This window comes from Tachysurus fulvidraco, chromosome 4 (genome assembly GCF_022655615.1).
Source record: "Tachysurus fulvidraco isolate hzauxx_2018 chromosome 4, HZAU_PFXX_2.0, whole genome shotgun sequence".
Classification (NCBI taxonomy): domain Eukaryota; kingdom Metazoa; phylum Chordata; class Actinopteri; order Siluriformes; family Bagridae; genus Tachysurus; species Tachysurus fulvidraco.
In genome coordinates, this window is record NC_062521.1 from 918,611 (window position 1) to 935,238 (window position 16,628).

At 46.2% G+C, this 16,628-nt stretch overlaps 1 non-coding gene across 1 annotated transcript; it reads left to right on the top strand.

The window, feature by feature from the left end:
• The first annotated feature begins 917 nt into the window (after positions 1-917).
• On the top strand, positions 918-991 carry trnai-aau. Its single transcript has one exon. It is a non-coding gene; the product is annotated as a tRNA-Ile (tRNA).
• Positions 992-16,628: the final 15,637 nt, after the last annotated feature.

Here is a 16,628-nt window from a genome sequence, read left to right on the forward strand (position 1 = left end):
TAAATTCCATTCAACAGTTAAATATTCTCATCTTATTAAATGATATTTTCTTCTTTGAAGTTGAACGTAACACACAGAACATAAAACATCGTAATCGTGACGCAGCGGTTATGAATTTGTTTGTGCAAAATTTTAATTAGAATTGAAATTATAGCCGTGTTTATGCCGTGAGGCCGAAATGAATCATCTCTAAATGCAGCTTTGTTTTTAAAGTCAACGCGGCTTTCGGCTCTAAATCACGGCGGGGTCACGTTCTGTTAAAAGGGCTTCAGTACCGGCTGAACTCACGGCCCACAGCCTGTTTCACGTTACTATCAGACTTTAGAGAAGTTGGATCACGATTATTTTCCGGCTTGTTTCAGGCAGTAAGTCTCACTGGGCTCTAACCGGCACTGAAAGAACCCTTTAGAACCCCATCTGGAGAGCCGGGCCATGCAGAAGGTCACCGATGTTGGCAAAATGAAGGATGTTCCTCCTTAACACTACTGGGGAACCTCAGCAGGAACATTCTTGATGACGAAGACCTGCGCATTTAACAAGATTTCAGGAACCTTTTGAAAACGTCTGACCATCACGGCTCGGTGAATATTTTTATTCTTGTGAACATCCTAATAAATTTGCAGAGACATTATTACTTATGTTTCAAAGACCTCAACAAACACGGGTCAAGGATCATGACCGGAAAGTTCTTCATCGAACGTTACAGTAGGAGAAATATTTCCGAACATTACGGTTCTAGGATATTTTGGTTGAAATTTATTTCCCGTTTGATAGAAAGTTCCGAGAAACTTTCTTGAGGATGAAGACCAGAAAAGCTAACGATTCCAGATCAGATTCTAGCTCGGTTCTGAGAACTTAAACATAAACGTTCTATAATGAATTGTTCCATCCAACATGGAGAGAACATAAGCAAACTTGGCCGGTTAGCTCAGCTGGTTAGAGCTTGGTGCTAATAACGCCAAGGTCGCGGGTTCGAGCCCCATACGGGCCATTCTGAGGGGCGGTGGCGGCTCAACTGGTTAAGGCTCTGGGTTGTTGATCGGAGGATCGGGGGTTCAAGGCCCCGCACAGCCAAGCTGCCACTGCTGGGCCCTTGAGCAAGGCCCTCAACCCTCTCTGCTCCAGGGGTGCTGTATCATAGCTGCCCCTGCTCTCTGACCCCAACCTCCTCAGTTGGGGTATGTGAAGAAAAGAATTCCACTGTGCTGTAAGGTATATGTGGCGATAATAAAGGCTTTCATGCCCTGTCCTATTCTAACATGTGAAGCTAAACTCTGTGAGAAGTTTGTGAAGGTCTAAGTTCTGTATTAGCATGAAGATGTGAGGATTAGCAGAATCGTCTGTATTAATTAGCATGAACGAGATGTGGATGCGTGTCAGTATCTCCAGACGCTTTACTTACATTAAACCCTGTCTCTCTCACCTTTACTCGTTCACGTTGCAGCCTGCACGTATTTCTTTCCCGCTTGAACTTGAGCTCCGGCTAGTTATTAGTTTGAGTGCTGCACTTGAGTCCCACTTCCTGGGTTCGATCGTGAGCACGGATGAAAGGCATATTTCTGGACAATTTGCTTTTAGGTGAGGAGGTTAGCGAAGGAAGCGATCGACGTAGAAGACCATTTTCCGTGCCCTAATCTGTTAATAGCGTAAGTAGCTAATATCCTGTTAGCGTAGTGACTACCACCTGGAGACGCATCTGCAAGCTGCTAGCCGTTTCCTTTCCGCTAATTCCGTCCAGACAGAGCCAAATAATTTGCATTTTGAGGTTTGTGCTGATGTGAAGAGAGAAGAAGGTAGAGACATGAACGAGAGGAAGTGTGCGAGTCACAGAAGCCTCATGCCACTAACATATTTGCTTTAATGGTCACTGAAACATATGGAAGTGTTTAAACAGAGTATTTTTAGCTCACTTGTTGAGATATGTGGTGTGTGTGTGTGTGTGTGTGTGTGTGTGTGTGTGTGTGTGTGTGTGTGTGTGTGTGTGTGTGTGTGTGTGTCCTGTACGAAAAGAGCTAGATTAAACCGTTATGCGTCTCCTTTATAAAGACTACAGTATTGTTCGCTGGCAAAGCCGATTCAGGACGTGACCTTTATCTGAGCGTTCTGTTTGTTATTAGTCTGTGTCCTGTTTATCGTGTTTCTGAAGAATCTTTTGCTTTAGTTAAAGCCCAACGTTTACAGAGATGAAACGTCCTAGAGGAGACATCATTAGAAGAAAAAGATGAAGCAGCTGTGGTTCTGTGTGCGGTGGGAGTGCAACACCTGAAAACTGCATTATACGGGAATAATCAAAACAGATTCTGACAGCAACCAGAACCTCCTCGCTCACACTGAGATTCCCAGAGACCAGGTACGCTGGAGGGTTGCGTAGCTAACTAGCGTTTGCTTTCACTTATAACCTCAAAGATGCACCAACAATGTTACAAGAAACCTGAACACCTACTACTGACTTGGAAGGTTTTCAGGAATCATTAACACAGTCACGCTGCTGGGGTTACTGATGCTAACCGGGTAAAACCTCAAGCCCTTTATTTTACCCCAGTAATCCCGAACGTCAAGAACCTGACTTACCAGAACCTGAACTTAAACCTCAGCAACACCACTTTCTACAGTACCTCAGTGACTCAAAATTTTACCTCAGGAACCTTTCTATTTGTCCCAAAAAATCATAACCTCAAGAACCTTAAACTTTACCCCATAAACATACTCTAACCCTAACCCTAACCCTAACCCTAACCAGTCTGAGCCTAACTTCAACCTTACCTCCAGTTACCTTAATCCTTGATAACCCTACTTTTTTTTTACCCCAGTAGCCCAACCCTAAGAACCTGATCCTACACCCAGGGAACCCTAACTATACACTTAGCAACCAGGCAGACCTTTCCATGTTAACACTTAATTAATGTTATTAATACAGGGACATTTTGGTCACCACAAATTTCCAACCCTGCACTTTTAGGTGAGTCAGATGTTAATGTGTTGTACAGCCACACGATTCGTCAGCCTGTTCTTTAGAAACAAAAATAAACATTTATCTAATCTCTATGCGGATTCTTCAACGTCCATAAGACCATTAGATTGTTCTGCCAGTTCATAAGTCTGCAGTCCAAGTGTACGATCCAAATGGAGGCTTGAACTTCTCCATGTGAAGGTGTACAAACAAAAGTGACCTCCAGAGATTCATCTGAGTCAGAGATTTGGGACAAAAGAAAGGCGCTGGCAATGAAACACGTATGTAAAAAGCTGTCTTCTGGGCTACCAGACGAAAACCTGTGCTGTCAGCCGAACACTCGACCGGTCCGCGTGATGACCCGCAGTCTTCCCGTCTCCGACGTGGTCACATTAGTCAGAGTCTGGCATCCTTCTGACAAATCTCAGAAACGACATGATTAATAAGCTTCCTGCGCCCCCATAGACCGGCTTCACAGGTCATTATAAACTCTGCACTGACACCACGAAGACCTCAGCTCAATTCCCAGAGATGCCACAGTCATCCACGGCCAGAGGTTCCACCCCACTGAGAGTACGGCTCATGACAACCCATGATGATGTCACTGGATTGGGAAAGATGGCTTGATCCCTCGGTTACTGTCAACACGGAGTGATGCTGACCGATCGTGGGCGTCGGTTCAGAACCGGACGGGTTGCATGCTAACGGAAACGCGTGCAGCTTTGTGTTATCACCTTGAATGTCAGCTCGAACAGAGGTCCGATGAGAAGGTCTCGTGTAGGTCCGATGAGATTTTCAGCGTTCGGTCTACTCAACACGACGCCATTACAGATCTCTCCTGAACACCGCCCTTCGAACTACAACACGACACCGATCTGAGCCATGCTGTTTCAGCAGCCTGCTACGGCCACCAGCCTGAAGCTGATTCATTTCCTGGAACATCAGAAGTTTCTTCCTCTTCGTACCACAGCAATTTGTCCTGCTAACAATTGTTTATTTATTATAACGGTTGTACCCTGTTTATAGTCACAAAACAATTTCCTGCCCTTGCTTTTGCGCCACAGCTACAGTATAAACACTCCTTCCCTCACCAGACTCTCTCTATTCTCTCGTCTACTTTATTAGACCAAAACTCGTTACGCGTGATACAGAAGTGTAAACTAATCTGTCCCGAAGACGTCTAAAAAGTTAGAGCTCCCCCTCTGATGTTCCAGAGCTCTGACACCGGAGACTCCTTCCATAAATTCGACATACGCGACTTCACCATATCAGCGGCCGTGTACTGTAAGTTATTATTAAAGTAACAAGTGCGATAACACCATCCTCTGATTCGCAGCTCTGTTATTATCGTTTGTTCTTTCTGAGACCTGGTCAGATCCAGTGGCTGCGACTGTTTGACCCCGAAGAAGCTCTAAACGAATCACTCAAGTGTGTTTTCACTCCAAACACCACAGAAGTGTGTTTGTGTTGAGTTCTCGGTCACAGAGGAGAAAAAAAACGCATCATGAGCAGAAATAACAAAGCCTCCGTTTGTCGACCTCGTACTCGTCTCAGACATGAATGATGATCTTCAGCGGTTCACACAGCGCCGATGCTCTTTACTGCAGAACGTTCTACATCCCTAGCATTCTTCGCTAACACGGTGCTGTTAGCATGCGACCGAAGACGGCCCGTTTCAGCGAAGGACTGTTTACGTTATAGCGGCTAGTTTTTTAGAAGAATGGATGATGTTAGTTCAGCTAGCGTTACTACATGTTTCTCCACAGCTACTTGAGTACAGCTGAGTTATTAGCATCTCTTTATTTATGGAGGAGAAACATTTTCTCCCAACAAATATACAGTTGGGGGTCACAGTGGCTTAGCGGTTAGCACGTTCGCCTCACACCTCCAGGGTCGGGGGTTCGATTCCCACCTCCGCTTTGTCTGTATGGAGTTTGCATGTTCTCCCCGTGCCTCGGGGGTTTCCTCCGGGTACTCCGGTTTCCTCCCCCGGTCCAAAGACATGCATGGTAGGTTGATTGGCATCTCTGGAAAATTGTCCGTCGTGTGTGTGTGTGAGTGAATGAGAGTGTGTGTGTGTGCCCTGTGATGGGTTGGCACTCCGTCCAGGGTGTATCCTGCCTCGATGCCCGATGACGCCTGAGATAGGCACAGGCTCCCCGTGACCCGAGAAGTTCGGATAAGCGGTAGAAGATGAATGAACGAATGAAAAATACAGTTGCAACATTCACACTTAGCATTGAACATTAATATCTACGTGATGTTTAAGTCATTAAAAAGAATTGAGTGACATTAATACATTAAAAGCGAGTAATTCCTTTTATCATGAGGAAGATGATGCTCTTTGTGTTGAAGGTTCACGCTGGACGTTTCTATCCTTCGTCTTGTTGTGTCTTTAATACTGAGAACCGAGCTACTTGTCCCAAAGCGCTGCTTGATTGCAGTGTAGTCTTACCTTCCTGGCAGCGGCTTAAAAAAGACCAGCACACGGGTGACTGCCTGTGTGTGTGTGTGTGTGTGTGTGTGTGTGTGTGTGTGTGTGTGTGTGTGTGTGTGTGTGTGTGTGTGTGTAAGGTATAAGGAACATGTGTTATCCATTAATTTGTGAGTTCCCATTTTTCACCGTGCGTTGTTCCACTGAGCTGTACAGTGTAAGCGGTAATGTAGAGAGAGTTAAACTAAACAGGACGGAGAAAAGAAGAGACAGATCTCCGAGAGAAAGTGGGGGGAGGAGGAGGAGGGGACAAGAGACAGAGAGATGGAAAAGAGAGAGAGAGAGAGAGATTGTAGAGTATATACAGAGAGAAAAAAGAACAGGATGGAGAAGTGAGATGGAGCAGCATGCTATCATACAGTGGCTGGATGTAGACCATCTGCTGCTGCTCTGCACAAAGTATTGGCACCCCCCGAGCCGTTCATTCGGTCCGTATGTCAGCATATTTGTCGTCACCGTTTTACTCTTTGTTCAGCAGAGCTCTGACTCCGGAGACTCCTTCCATCAGTGTTCATTTTTATTTAACTGTTGCTACGGAAACAGCATTAATATAATGTATCAGAACAAGCATGTTCGTATAAACCCGTGACGTGTCCGTCAGGGCCGAGCTGCCACACCTGACGACCAATCAGCATCCACATCTCTTTTCCTGTTCCATGTTTTTTTTTTTAATAGGAAAATTGATATTTTTTCAGCAGCAGGCGTTGGTCTGAGATCGGCCCCTGGCCAGCGCTGGACGATGAGTGACGCTTTAAGACCCGACTGGCGCTGAGAAATCGTAAAAGCTGTCTTTCTCTCGCTCATCAGTTTAATACGCTTCTGTCTTTCTCATCATGGCAGATCCTCTGCTCCAGGGCTGTTTTTTTTCCTCCTATTCCTGCAATCATCCATAACGTCTACAGCGACTAGGTGATCCCTCCTTCCTTATGAAACCTCCATCATGTACACGACGGCACACCAGCATATTTTTCTTGCACTAATACGTCCCAGTGGGTTTTAGTGACACGGGCTCTGAGTTATGGCTTTCAGGCTCGGCGTAAAAGAGCCGCGGCTGTTGTGACGGATTTGTGCAGGACGGCATGTGACGCTGAGTGGGATTCAGGATTATAGACCTTTATTACACGTTTATTAACGGGGCAAGAATTCAAATCACTGCTCCATTTTTCAGGGTCTTTTTTTTTTTTTTTTTTAAACTGCTCGAATTTGAGTGAAATTACAATCGCAGGATTCTTCTTTTAAACTCCAACATGAGAGGGTCTGAGGGAGCTGCCCTCATGTACCACACGGGGCAACGGATCAGTGCACCTTCTGGTGGTGTCAGAGTTTGCTGGTCTTTGCAATAATTTCACCCCCCACTCCCTCATTCACCCCCCAGTCTCTCATTCACTCCCTCATTCACCCCCCAGTCCCTCATTCACCCCCCCACTCCCTCATTCACTCCCTCATTCACCCCCCAGTCCCTCATTCACCCCCCCACTCCCTCATTCACTCCCTCATTCACCCCCCTACTCCCTCATTCACTCCCTCATTCAGCCCCCCACTCCCTCATTCACTCCCTCATCACCCCCCCAGTCCCTCATTCCCACCCCCCTCCTTCATTCACGTCCCTCATTCACTCCCTCATTCACCCCCCACTCCCTCATTCACTCCTTCTTCACCACATCACTCCTCATCACCCCCCACCAGTCCCTCATTCACTTCCCCATTCACCCTCACTCCCTCATTCAACCCCACTCCCTCATTCACCCCCACCTCCCTCATTCACCCCCCACTCCTTCATTCACTCCCCACTAACCCTTATTCACTCCTCATTCACCCCCCACTGTAACCGCATTTACTCCCTCATTCAACCCCCACTCCCTCATTTACTCCCTCATTCACCCCCCACTCCCTCATTCACTCCCTCATTCACCCCCCCCCACTCCCTCATTCACCCCCCACTCCCTCATTCACTCCCTCATTCACCCCCCCACTCCCTCATTCACCCCCCACTCCCTCATTCACTTCCTCATCCCCCCCCACTCCCTCATTCACACCCTCACTGATATCATGTGGATTTAGTCTAAAGTCCTCTGACTGTCTTCTTCACGACGTCCACGTGTCCTCCGAGTGCTGAATGTTTGTCAGAGCGTCCTGGTGTTTCCTCTCGTCTCAGCCAAAGCTCCTTCCACAGAGCTGGAGCAGACCGGGTTCCTCCGCTGTGGAAGCTCCAGCCTTCATCCGTGTTTGATGGTCGATTGCAAGCAGATGGAGAATCTATTCATTTTTTTTGTTTTCCGTTTTTTTCAACATGTGTCATATTTTTGCTTGTTCGGCTGCACGTTGTTGTTGTTGTTGATGATGATGATGATGATGATGATGATGATGAGTTCTTTTACTCATGTTGTACATGTGACTGAATTCACACAAGCGTTCACATGATCCAGCCCACATGTAATGTTCTCAGTGGATGAGCTTAGCATGAGCAGGTGACTTAGCTTTAACAACATGAGCAGAAATCCTATTAATTTGGTGGCATGATGGATTGGAATTGGAATTATAGATAGGCCTGGACTGGATTGGACTGGACTGGACTGGACTGGACTGGACTGGACTGGATTGGACTGGATTGGATTTCTTTTCAGTTGTATTGAATGGTTTGGGTTTGACTCAGACTGGACCGAACTGGTTTGGGTAGCAGTTGGATTAGTAATAGTGATTGGATTGGATTTGGATTTTCCTGGAATAGATTGGACAGAAATTGTACTGGACTGAATTTAGTCCTCCTTCATCCATCCTTTTACTTTCATTCTTTTTTCCACTAAAATTCTTTCAACCTTAATTTTGTCCTTCGCAAACGTTCAGGGATTGTTGTTTTCCACACACACTCACACACACACACACAGTGATGTCACTCACATTAAACCAGTGCGTTGAATCCGATGTCTCCCAGCTGCCAGGTCTGATCTCAGCGACACCCACGATTGGCTGGTGTCTGGTTGACTGACCCCGCTGACAGACTGCACCGTTTTATTCCCAGCCTTGTGAGCTGGCGGTCTGAGTGTGTAAACAGATCGTCTCATCCCTGAGAGTAACGTCACGTACCGTACGGAGACACGGTCCTGGGATCTTTGTACAGGTAAACAGTCTAAACAACTTCCTGACTGCTCACTAGCATCATCTGGATCTGCTGTGAGCTCAAGGCCTCCAACAAACAGCGTGATGTCATGAACAATACATGAGTCTGCGTAATTAATAATAAAGTGAGTAATGATGACGGCTCTGCTGTCAGGTCTCGTATACCATCGTCCGAGGCGGGCGGCCGAGACGCCCACCATCGATCCGCATCGCTCAGCGGCGGCAGGAAGTGAGGGATTAAGCCATCTTTCCCAATCCGGTGACATCAGCGTGTACGTCCTGATCCGTGTTCTCACCGGGGTGGAACTTCTGGCCATCTCTGGAAATTGAGCTCAGGTCTTCTTCGTGTCACTCCGGAGTTTAAAAGGAGATCTGTGAGAGAATTATTAATCGTGACGTACTGGGAGTTTTGTGCAGACGATGCCAGACTCTGAATAATATTCCCGTGGAATGTGACGCCGGATGACTCGAGGGTCATCATACGGACCGGTTCCCTGTTTATTTGACAACACAGCTCTCTGGTTTTGTATCAAACGCTTCCTTGAAATTCTTTCTGATTTTCCTTGGCTTTGGCTCTCACATCTTTTCACACCCGGACCGTAAGGAACACGGCTCTCATTCTTTTCCTACCTATTTTTCAACCTGAGTCTCCGCCCACACTGGCTCCTTCCTCTCCCTTTTTTTTTTCAGGTTCCCAGCAGTTTCATCATCAGGGAGTTGCCCTAACATGGCTCCAGCTCTGAAAACACATTCTCCTGCGGTGAATCGCGCTGCTTTTGGCCCATCGTCCACTCCATAGGGGGAAACGGCGGTCAGGAATTGTTAGTGTAATAGTTATTTCAAGTGGACCGGTCGTAAAGCTCCAAAATAAAAATAAAATAAAAAACAGAACCATCGTGTCGGCTGAGTTAAAGCACAGATAGGGGGCTTTAGGGACCGGAGCTGGAGCTGATACCTTCACATTTATTTTAGGGAGATCTTTATGACTGCTTTATTTTCTCTAACATCTGAGTCATCATCTAGCAACGTTTCTGGATCTAACACCAGTCCTTGTCTCTGTAATGCAGGTCTCTTCACTCGCTCACGTCTGAACTACAGGTTCTTGTTGTTTTGGACTCTGGGTTTTTTTCACCATGTGTCAGTCAGTATTGATTGATAGGTGCATGTGTGTGTGCATGTGTGTGTGCGTGTGTGCATGTGTGTGTGTGCGTGTGTGAGCGTGTGAGTGTGTGTGTGCGAGTGTGCATGTGTGAGCGTGCGTGTGTGAGCGTGCGTGTGTGTGCATGCATGTGTGCATGCATGTGTGCATGCGTGTGTGTGCATGCGTGTGTGTGCGTGTGTGCATGTGCGTGTGCACGCGTGTGAGTGTGTGTGTGCGAGTGTGTGCGTGCGCGTGTGAGTGAGTGTGTGTGCACACGCGTGTGTGTGTATTTAGAAATGTTATGTCACATGCTATATGATTCATTTGGTATTGGAATTTTGCTACAGGTTTAGGTAGGAGGCGTGGCCTAAAGTGTGTGGGTGGAGTCACATGTTTGAAGTGATTTAAATGATGGAGTGTCTAGTTTGCTGATTGTTAAAGGACCTGTTAGCTACATTAGCTGACGGCTAAAGGACCTGTTAGCTACATTAGCTGACGGCTAAAGGACCTGTTAGCTACATTAGCTGACGGCTAAAGGACCTGTTAGCTACATTAGCTGACGGCTAAAGGACCTGTTAGCTACATTAGCTGACGGCTAAAGGACCTGTTAGCTACATTAGCTGACGGCTAAAGGACCTGTTAGCTACATTAGCTGACGGCTAAAGGACCTGTTAGCTACATTAGCTGACGGCTAAAGGACCTGTTAGCTACATTAGCTGACGGCTAAAGGACCTGTTAGCTACATTAGCTGACGGCTAAAGGACCTGTTAGCTACATTAGCTGACGGCTAAAGGACCTGTTAGCTACATTAGCTGACGGCTAAAGGACCTGTTAGCTACATTAGCTGACGGCTAAAGGACCTGTTAGCTACATTAGCTGACGGCTAAAGGACCTGTTAGCTACATTAGCTGACGGCTAAAGGACCTGTTAGCTACATTAGCTGATTGACTCGTGCTGTTTAATTTAAGTTAAAAAAGTTAAAACCTTCTTTTTGACCCCGAACAGAACAGGAGGCTGACGTGAGCGCAGATTTGCACTCCGAGCTGCACAACACTTCAACACGTCCCCCTCTCGAGGTTTTCCTAGCGAGCCTGATGGAATTAAGCTAATGGCTTTTTAACGAGACTTCACATTCCTGTTTCCTCCCCGCGCGTCATTCCTCTCGCTTTCTTAATGCCGTCTTCATCTCTCCGCTTTTTATTTCACTTCTCTATTTTTATTTCTCCGTCTCCTAAGAAACCCAGAGGTTTTAAACAGAAGCCCAGAGACTTGCGTTTCACGGGATAAGCGAGAGAAAGCCGTCACGGAGACGGAGAACGTCTCTCAGTCCGCTTGCTAGGACGTGTTTACTTTTCATTTTTCACTCTGTCACTCCTTCAATCGCTTTCCCTCTTCCCTTCTGGGGTGCGTTAGGAACTGCGCTGAAGGTCTGAAGTGACAGGAGCGAAAGAACGACGGATTAAGTTGCGTCTAATTTGTCTTTGGGAGAAAAGAAAAGAAAAGAGAGAGAGAGAGCGAGAGAGGAGAGATTGAACGAGAGATAGAGAGTGAGAGAGAGACAGAGAGGAGAGAGGGAGTAGAGAGAGAGAGAGAACAAGAGAGAGAGAGAGAGACAGAGAGGAGAGAGGGAGTAGAGAGAGAGAGAGAGAACAAGAGAGAGAGAGAGACAGAGAGGAGAGAGAGACACAGAGAGGAGAGAGTGAGAGAGAGAGAGAGAGAACGAGAGAAAGAGAGACACAGAGAGGAGAGAGAGAGAGAATGAGAGAAAGAGAGAGAACGAGAGAAAGAGAGACACAGAGAGGGAGAGAGAGACACAGAGAGGGAGAGACACGGAGAGAGAGAGAGAGAGAGAGAGAGAGAGAGAGAGAGAGAGAGAGAGAGAGATTTTATCAGTGGCTTTACTCCTTACTTCCAGGCCTGATGCTGAAGCTGTTTATTAAGATTAAAGGTGACGTATCAGAGGTTTATTAAGATTAAAGGTGACGTATCAGAGGTTTATTAAGATTAAAGGTGACGTATCAGAGCTGAAATAAACAGAAATAACAGAATGGACAGAATTTGGAAATTTTCCATCTTTATCTCTACTGTAAATTCCTGCTTTTCCTGCTCTGATCTGTTCATCTGAGTCATCAGTCTAATCTTAAGACTCTCACACTCCTTCACCACCTCCTAGATTGTGTTTGGTCCTAAAGGGTCAGGACAGGGGTCTCTCTCTCTCTCTCTCTCTCTCTCTCTCTCTCTCTCTCTCTCTCTCTCTCTCTCTGTCTTTGTCACTCTCTCTGTCTCTCTATCTCTCTTGTTCTCTCTCTCTCTCTCTCTCTCTCTCTCTCTCTCTCTCTCTGTCTCTCTATCTCTATCTCTGTCTCTATCTCTCTTGTTCTCTCTCTCTCTCTCTCTCTCTCTCTCCTCTGTCTCTGTCTCTTGTTCTCTCTCTCTCTCTCTCTCTCTCTCTCTCTCTCTCTCTCTCTCTCTCTCTCTCTCTCTCTCTCTCTCTCCCTCCTTATTTCCCAGCTGTTCATGCCACAGATTCCAGACGATGAAGTGTTTGACCACTGCTCCATTCCTTCACCTCTCCCCTAACCATGTTTCTCAGCGTTCCTGCTCTGACAGAGTGAGAACTTCCAGGTTCTACCACAGATCCTCCTTTGCTTCTCACTTCTACAGTTTAATCTGCCATCACTCGCTTTTCTCTGTTCCTCCTGCACAAAATCACTCCATCAGCAGCAATCACTTTCTATAGTATCCTACTGTTTCATGGTACTTTGGATCTCTTCTCCAGGTTCTCTAGTTCTTTGCACTTACATGCAGAGGGAAGCACAGTAAGGTTGGAGATACCCTGAGATCTAAGGTTGGAGATACCCTGAGATCTAAGGTTGGAGATACCCTGAGATCTAAGGTTGGAGACACCCTCTTCTCCATCTTTTTCTATTTTACAGTCTTCCATCTTCCACCTAGTTATTTACTTCTCCAAGTGTCACTGGTTTCAAATTTGTGGTGTTCCTCAAATCTTCCTGTGTTCTAAGTTCTCCAAGTTATTCTAGCTTCCTCTTCTCATGTTCTTCTAATTAAAAAAAAATTCTAATAGTCCTTCAAGAACTTCTAGTCGTGCAAGAAATGTTCTTCTACAAGAACTTAGTTTGAGAGGTTTACAGATATTTTGCTCCAAATCCCCAGTTCATTCAGTCAGCTCATTTTTCATAAACATTAGTTCCTACTAGGTTTCCTAGTTCCTCTGGTTCTTCTGGTTCTCCAGCTCCTCTAGTTCCTCTGGTTCTTCTGGTTCTCCAGCTCCTCTAGTTTCTCTAGTTCTTCTTTACCTGTCTATATTTTCAAATGCTCATCTTTAAAGTCATTGCCCAGAACGTTTAGCTATTCTGGAGCTTCACACTTGTGTGTTCTCTCGTTCGCCCACATCAGGGGTCAAGCCGTGGTCACACGTGTCCTTACAGGAACTTTACAGTGTCAGAAGACATCCCACTGAGACCCAACGGGATCTGAGTGTTTACACTTCCACATCTAATTGGGACCGTGGCTCCATATTGTACTCTTTAGAATCAGCTGGAGTTTTGGTGTGACCAGGACACCCAGAATCTCCTGGTCATGTGATCAAACCTAAACCATGCAGCTACAGCTTTATTCTTCACAGCTTCTCAGGTCACAATCCTATCCTGTTTATATCAAGTTTATGGCTTTCCCACACATGACTTCCCTCCTCATGACCCTCATTAGCATGTGTTCACCATGTGAACAGAAAGACACCATGTTCCTCTCGGAGCAGATCATCTAACCAAGTTACTTTTAAATTGCAAATGTTATTTCCACATTGAGAAGATACTCGATAATGCTCTACATCATCTCTCCCACAGACCTGGTGCTAACAGATCCCTCAAGCCGCACTTCTCCTCCTTCTTCTAGCTCCTATGGTTTCCTCGTTTCTCAGTTCCACAGCTTTCTCACTCCTCCTCGTTTTCTCGTTCTCGTTGTCCTCACTGTCCTTCTCCTGATAGCTGACTGGTTCTTCAGTTGCCTCCATTCTTCTAGCGCTTGACGGCGTGGATGATGTTCTCCGGACGATTTACTCAGCGTTTTGTTTCTGCCACACACTGGGCTTTGTTCCAAGGTCAAAAATGTTCACCAGATAAATGCTGAGCTTCACCTCCAACCGTTCTCCAACTCCAACAGGATCTGAAACAGCTCCTGCATAAAGCCCAGCTGTGTGGCGTGTCCAGGCTGTGGGTGTCCGTTTGAACAGCTTCTCCATCTGACATGTGGATTTCCACGCCAGCTCCTTCAGAGCTCATTTCGTCCTCCTGGTTGCTTCTCTGCTTCACGACCGCCCTTCAGTGTGTGCGCCGTGTGTATAACCCCTCGTATCGAGCCGGACGCTTTATTGGGCGCTTTATGGCTCGCTGTGAGTTTATCGCTTTGTTCTAGTTTTAGCATCTAAACCACATTCCATCAACACGTCTCTTAAACGTGACCTGGCCTCCCGGACTCGCCCGGCAGATCTGCTGCTCGGGGATCAGAAAAGCGAGGGGTATTTTTTATGTTGCTAAATTGTAAAACAGTGACTCATGACTAACGGTTTGCCCTTTTGCACTTAGCAAACATGAGAAAATGGGAAAAGTTGGACAAGTCGGATGATAAATAAAAGCCTAAAAATACAGTCCCAGGCTACCACGGCTGCTCGACGGGATCTTTTGACATGCGGCTCCGTCCAACATTAACAATGACCTCAAAGGTGGATGTTTGTGTTGGTGGTTTGACTCCACTTTCTGCCGTACTGCAGCGAAACGGCGAACACGCAACATAAATCTGGGCTTAAAACGGAGCAAGAACCCGCAGCGCAGAAATATGCAAGGCCAATTAGTCTCTGTGCAGGAGCCATTTTTTGTTTCAGCATGAGCTCTTTTATTAAAGCGCTCTCATCATTACGGTCACAAACAGGCTGCTGCTACCGATACACATGACGTCATGTAAATAGCGCTGGTTCGGCTCGCCACGGCAAACGGCGCAGAAACTTTATGAAATCTTTAATCACGGTACATCTGTTTCACGTTGTAATAAACGCCTCATTTGCTGGTTTCTTTGGACGGTCTGAACGCTAAAAACTCGGAGCGTTTGTGCCCCGGAGGACGCGGCGTTCCAAGTGGGCTCGACCTCAAATGCTAATGTGAACATGAAAGAACATGCGGTTTTGGATCCTGTGTCACGCTGGACGAAAGAGAACGCTCCTGCTGCTCCGGAGTGCTGATTAGTCCGAAGGTCTTTATACGGGATTAATACGATGCCCTCGCCCGGAAACGGTTTCTACGGTAACAGCTGAAGTTTGTGTGCGATTGTTGATACTCGTGGAGAGGTCTTTTGTAGACGTCTGGAGATTATTTAACCTTTACGGAAGAAGCCTCTATTAACTGGAACTGTGCTTTGTTTACACACACAGACTTAACTACAGACGGATAAAAAGTTTCCTCGTCGGTCATCAGAGGAATAGCTCACTTTGTGAGGACACCACAGTATCGACCATCTTATCGATTCCTATGACATCACATCCCGTCCTGGTCGATTCTATACATATTCAGACAATTGACGTACGAGACCTCAAGCTGCAAATACGATGGGATTTATTTTTTCCGTGTAGCAAAAATTAATGTCCAAACCTGACATATGCTGTGCATTATGGGTAATGACCGCAGTAACGCCATAGGAGCACCTGAAAACGCTCGGGTTTGCGACGCGCGTCGGCACGACTGACGCTCGGGTGGCAAGTACCTCCGCGTGAACTCTGCCGTTTTAGCATGTGTGTGTTGCTCGCGTTTTAATGATGCAAATGTGTCCAATTAATGACCTCATAGCACTTTAAGGAGCGAAAGAATGAGAGTGAGAGGGGAAAAAAGCACTGAGAGAGAGAGAGAGAGAGAGAGAGAGAGAGAGTTTGCAGGTGCGCTGGGATCAGTCCAGAATCATCGTGGGCACATTTCTGCACCGCTGTTTCACAGCTGAATGGCATCCAGCTGCACTATATTTATATATACACACACACACACACACACACACACACACACACACACACACACACACACACACACACACATACATATATATATATATATATATATATATATATATATATATATATATATATATATATATATATATATATATATAAAGCACAGCACAGATTGAGAGCAAGTTTTCCTCTCATGCTTCACAAGGGAACACGGAATGTGTCCTCAAAACGAGGGGATTTCAGTTTGGTCTCCAAAACATCCTTCTGGAGTCGTTCTGCATGTCGAGCCTCAACATCACACAGAGGAACATGTTGACTCCCAGGTTCACATGATTACAGAGCATGTGGTGAGGTGTCCTGTTACATGATGGTGTCACCGGTGTGTCTTCAAGTCTTCATCCAGGCACCCGAAGGGGGGGGGGGGGGGACCAGGAGGGCTACTCTAGAACCTTAGGGTGAGTAAGAAAGTGGAAGCCAAGGAAAGTCCAAAAACTCGCACATGAGACGAGCTACAATCAGTCCAGCAGAAATAAGACACTCGGTCACAGTGAACTAGAGGAACGAGCCGTAGAAGGAAAATCTGGCAAATAGATAAAACCTTAAAGGAATTAGAGCCGGAATTTAAGTAGCACACGTGTGGAACTACACGTGTGAAGACATGGACGTGCAGGAGTTCAGGACAGCTAAGACACCGAAGTAGAAGAAATAGCAAATAGAGAAAAGTAACCTGAGGTTCTAGTGGAGCTGCAGAAGGAAACTAGAACAAAGAGCAGACTATAAGAACTGGAAGGATTATCAAACGTGTCAGATTTGGACATTAGCTCGGATCCTCGGAGACGGTGGGCGCTGAAGACATTGGAAAACTGTGGAAGCTAGAATAATTAGGGCAACCTGGAGAAACTAAAATAACCGAGAC